The following is a 6,000-nucleotide window of genomic DNA, read 5'->3' on the forward strand; positions in this document are numbered from 1 at the left end:
TGCAACGTAAGTTCGAATGAAATTGAATTCTTTGCTGTGTCAGAAAGCTGTTCATCTACGAATCACTGATCCACCACCTGCCCGGGCCGTTCGCCTACATTTCTATATGGCACGCTTCCTTGCTTTAGATTAATATTCTATACCTCGCACGAGTGCTTTTATGACGTTTAGCCGCCGCCATTCTTTCTAGGCATGCAACTGAACGACGTATATAGCTTGTGCTATCGCCCCTGGGAAATTAAATTTTGTCGCCAAATGGCCGGCCGGTGCTTGCTTGTCACTTCGTCTAGCCGCTCACAGAGCCGATATATGTAGTTGATGTGCCTGTGCGGTGGTGATTTGCATAGTGTGTCGCTGCACGAGTTTGTATCGGCATTGACGGCGTGCTCATGTCTCCTGCGTATACCTCGCAACTGCTAATAATAACGTGCGAAAGCGCCGCCAGAGGTGCCACCCGTGCCTTACACAGGTGCACCGGCGTTAGATTGCGCGCCGCTGTTCAGGACGCGTTCGAATAACGCTGGAAAGAAATTCGCACGTCAGCTGCGGCTATCAGAGCACGATTATATCTTCCTTTGAGGCATCGCACATCGCTTCCAACGTTGGCGGCAAACGAGACGCTGGTAAAGCTGAGCTACTTCGACAGAGACACCACTCGTATCCGCGCGCCAGCCGGCGTGGATCAGATATCTTCTTTATCTGTTTTAAAGCGAAGCTTTCTTTGCCTTTTCTCCCGACTTTCCGGGCGCCACTGTAATGGTCTTGCCATGCGTGCCGCTGGGTTTTTTGCAACACCACCAGACAGCGCTCGCCTCCTGGATCATCCCGACGGGCGCTGTCTCTGGTCGGGATGTGGTTTGTGCCTGTGGTACGTGCTGGGCTTGCTTTCCTATGCGACAAGAATGCAGGTGCTGGGCGGCGGAGGTCGCGAGCTGGGCTGTGATAGTGTAAGCATTACAATCGTCCATAGACTGAAGAGAGCGCCTGGCGCTGGCGTGTCAACACCGTGCTGGTCACGTATGCAGAAGGAGCACGTGAGCTTGCGCCAGCAAAAGGGCTCCAAAGCGTGCACTCAGGGTCGAGAACACCTGGGCCCGAAAGAAGCGTCGCGCGGAACAGGAGCGTCTTCTCTACGCAGCGAGACGTGGTGCAGACCGCTAATGTGTGTATATAATGTACTTTGAAGGAACTTGTTGTTGGGCGAGTTGTCGTATATTAGCAAAAAAAAAAATTTTTTTTTCAGTGGCACGAGCATCGAGTGACACTCGTGTTTCTTGCGCAGCACTTCCGTTTGACCTCCTGAGACGATCGGGGAGGAAACTCAAAATAAATGTGGAAAAAATAGAAAAAAGTGCAGTACGAAATTTATGGGTTTCAATATAGGTATGATAGCAGAGCATAAGTTTCGTGTCAAGTTGAGTTACTGAAGTGTCTGGGCTAATTATAATTAATTAGAAATCACTAATTACCACACACTAAAGCACAGAATCGTAAACCTTAGAGACGCGCCATGTGAGTATGATTTCCGGCGAAATTCTGGGAAACCCGGAAGTAGAAATCGGAACTAATGGCGTCACTAATCATGCCGCACACAAGAAGGTGGCGTGATATTTAACCGGCTAATTAATGTAACACGGTTGGCTCCGAGTTCGGTTCGTGCGTTGCGTTCGCCTAAAGTTAACCTACAGAACACCAACGCCGAGGTGCGAGTGCCACTAAGAGACACACAAGTCAAAGATTAGGGTCGCCTACCGTTTTTGTTGACTGTGCGAATAACCGCCTGTCCTTGTGTATTCTCTCTGAGATCGTTTATTCGCGAAGTTAAAAAATGTTTGCTAGTAAACAATGTATATACATACAATTTTATAATAATTGAATTACATGCAGTCGCGTAGTTCAATTAAAGTTTAACACTTTTCTGCAACGATGGTATATTCCATGTGAGGCCATGATAATGCTCAACCCTCTCAGACATTATTAACAATGACGCGCAACAACGCCTCAAGCAAACACGCCTCCTTGTGTGTTCTGTGAACCACGCAGACAAACAGCAGTGGTGCACGCAAGGTAACGTGTAACATTAACTCACCACTCTCGTTTTGGACTAAACGTTGAAGAAATTAGATATGCACCGCCAACATCACCGCTAATTGTCGTCGATCAAAGCAAACAGTACACAAAGCTTCGCATACATCGATTCCCGCTGTGCGCGGAATTCGCCGCTTTTTTTTTTCTCGTTTATTTAGATACTTTTTCCACACATGCCCGCGGGCGTCGTTGCGGACGAGGCAAGGCGAGGCGAAATGCAGGAATGATTAAGCGACAGGGCACGCGTGCACATTTTTTAGGAAGCACGGTTGACTTTCACGATGTCACGCACAAGCTGTAACAAAGAAAGAACGTGAGGAAGTGGCATGGGGTGTGTTGGGCTGCTGAGCACGAGGTCGCGGGATTGAATCCCGGCCACGGCGGCCGCATTTCGATGGGGACGAAATGCGATGACACCCGTGTGCTTAGATTTAGGTGCACGTTAATGAACCCCAGGTGTTCAAAATTTCCGGAGTCCTCCACTACGGCGTTCCTCATAACAAGAAAGTGGTTTTGGCACGTGAAATCCCATAATTTAATTTAATTTTTTTTTGTCATGGGGTGCACACGCCGAGCGTTTCAGGACTGGCTGGCTTTGGAACGAGAAAAGTATGCATGAGATAGTGGCCTGATGGTTAGAACGCCGGGCTGCTGTGCGCGACGGCCGAATTTCGGTTCCACCGTCGGTCACACATTATTGTCATTTTGCGCGGTGCTATCTAAGGAGGCTTCACTCAGACAGGCGAAATCCAGGTCGGTAGGCTAGTAGTGCTCTCGACACTAAAATAAGCTAGGAAGTTAACTGCGTTGTTGATTACTTGCGTCGTTCCTTCATATTCGCACCACTTTCTGTAAAACTATTAGCATATTCGTCAAAAGTATGACCGAAAATAAAATATTCCTGTCCAGTCTGGGACCTTCGAAAAGCATTAGCTATAATTATTTATAACGAGTATTTATACTGCAGTAGCATGTCCTTACAGACTAAATTTCACGGTTTAGAAATAAGACACATTTCCATGTTCTTCTTTTTTTCAAATTCTTCCTCGCTTACCTCTGCAATTATTTCTTTACATGGCCAGTGAGCCATTGCGAGTACGTCATAGAAAGGCCATGCATCTGTCACCCGCACGTACTTCTTAGCACTTGAAGTCCTTCGTTCAGACGGACAGGAACTGGAATGATGTCGCCGATCGGTGTGCCATCTCAAGGCCACTATAGAAGAAATTTTTCTTTATTGAACAGAAACCCACCTCTTATGTAATATCCTGTGGAATTACTAGTTTATTCTAACAAAGCAAATAGTGGGCATTCTACAGAGCTAAGACGGATTACGGATATGTATTGCCATAGATGGACTTTAGCTTGTTCAGTGGCATTGCTTTTTATAACACTGCTGTAAAACGTGGGCTATACAGTTGGCAGTTTTCAACTTATTTCTGCAAAAGTTCGTTCTAGCCAAGACTAGCCAAGGGAACACTCCAAGGTAATATTACATGGTATTGTCTTCTCTGTCATGCCCTGCAATTTTTACATGTTTACCACAAAAGCAGATAATGATACTTTGTAGGAAGCATGTGAGGCTTGGCAGTATATTTTGCAAGTTGTATCCGCAAGTTACAGTGACATATATTAGTGCGTTCAATCTCCGTTACCCCTATTACGCAGGTAGCATTGCCTGTAAACAATATTACTTAAGAAAATGAACGCAAGGCCGGTTTAATGGAATACAGTGTCATTCGGATTTTATTGTAATCGTACCTGATTTTGAATTATGCATTAAAAAGAGAACATGCCATCTTTCATTTCTGCCTCGTATTACATTGAAAGTATCACTCCTTCTTTGTTGAGATTTGGCAGTTCCAAGCTAAGTTATCATAATCACATTATTTCTTGCATATATAAGAACAATGTTTTCAGTTGGCCCATCACTGATTATGCCTGTTAAGAATGCTGGTACACATATAGTTACACAAGCTGTTCATGCTTGTATACCATCATGGCTACACGTATTTCCGTTGCAGTGCGGAATAGCCTATAGCATGAGTACCAAGATTTGGATAGGTGATCGTGTGTGGCTACTGATATCTATGTGTATCTTAACAAGCTATAATAGTGGTGGGGACTGAAATTACGTGCCAGAGTTAGCAGATGATGCGGAATAAAGTTAGGATTATTAGTTGTCGCAATTGTTTTCTGAATGGGCGTTTTCAGTTGAATTTATCACCTGCCTATCTCATATTTGCTGGGAGTTCGGCTTAGCGGAGGCAAGGAATACACGTTTTGACAGGTTGGGAATGGATAGTCGACTGGCTTTATTCAAAAGTAAAAACAGGTCGGCCAAGTGGCAGTGGTGGCGCCCCAGCTGGGCAGCCACCTCGGTTCCAAGAAAAACCGGTGGGTTATGAACCCCTGCGGCGAGGCAAGGCGAAGTGACGGACGGTCTCTATATATTCATTCCAGGTACATCGTTGTCATATGCGAAGAGGGCACACGCCAGCAAATGAATAGAAACAAAGCTGGCCGCTCAAAGGCCCTGGCGGCCTGCGCAGAGATTGCGATCTTCAAGTAGAAATGGAGCAGTGTGTCTTTTTTTATTATTGATATTTTGACTTCAGGTACTGACTTACATTTCCTGCTTTTCATTTTGTGCTCTTCTGATGGTCAAGGCAAGCTGTTTGTGTTCTTCAAATCTCGTGTTTCTTTCCCTAAAGGCTACCCTGAGTATTCATGTAGCCTTCATAGAGTGTCAATCATTACTGCATGAAAAATATTTGCTGGTGTTAGAAAAGGAGAAAGCTTAACAACAAAGTTGAGCCCCTGGTACCCATACAAGAACCACAAAGGTGGTCTTATTTGTTGGCTAAGATATTTATTTTCTAATGAACTTTTGATTGTATGAGCCCCACTTTAATTAGAATATTTAATAGATGGGTACAAAAGTGGGGAATGCTGCACAAAACAAAATGAAAGGAGTCACACACACGATCACCGGTAGTAGTCGCTGGTGTTGTGATTCCGTCTGTGTATGTATGTTGCGTGACTTTATGAAGTTTTCATTAGTCATCAAAGCTGCTGCACAGCACAGCAACCATACAAATTCAATACGGTGTCACTAAAGTCACGATGTCTCACAGATGAGATCCCTCATACGCCAATTACAGTTTCGATCCTGAACTTGCATGTTACATTTATATAACCATTTACCCATGGTACAGCATTGACAATGTCGGCAGGTAACTACGGCTTTAAAAGTTTTCGTTCGTGGTGCGGCATTGGCAATGTTTGGAAGTAACTACGGCTTCAGTAGTATCATGTTTTATTACGGGAACTTCCTGGCATCAAGCGTTTGCAGGTTGTTATACCGTAATCTGACGGGCCTTTCTTAAGCAGTGTGTTGCGTCCTGCTTGGTGCAAAAACATATATATTGCAAGCAATTAACATTGCTCAGGACGACAATAAACATAATCGTTTGCACCGCACTTTCTTTTATGACATTTAATGACCGCTTCACGAAAGCTTCGATTCTCGTAGTATTAAACAAGTGTGTTTTGTCAGCATGGTTGTTTCTGTTGAATTAGCATGGCCCAAAGTCCGACGTCGCTTGCATCCGTGTGTATCTTGGTTTCGGCATTCCAGGAACGCGTTTTCCTGAAGCTTCCCCTGGGTGAACTGCACGTCAGCTTTCGTGAGGCTCAATTGTGATGGGCTCGGCGATTTGCGAAAAATTCCGCACAAGACGTTTGTAATTTGCGCTCAGCCCTGATAACCTGCGGAGAACCAGCTTGTCAGTAGGCTGCGAAATACTTCTGGTGAGTGGATTTTTCTGAGGTTCCGTGAGCACGTTGCCTCTTATCATCCGATATTCTTCTCTAATACAGGCAGGTTACATTTCCTTAACAACTACTTAC

The sequence above is a fragment of the Dermacentor variabilis genome, chromosome 4 (genome assembly GCF_050947875.1).
Source record: "Dermacentor variabilis isolate Ectoservices chromosome 4, ASM5094787v1, whole genome shotgun sequence".
NCBI classification, from domain to species: domain Eukaryota; kingdom Metazoa; phylum Arthropoda; class Arachnida; order Ixodida; family Ixodidae; genus Dermacentor; species Dermacentor variabilis.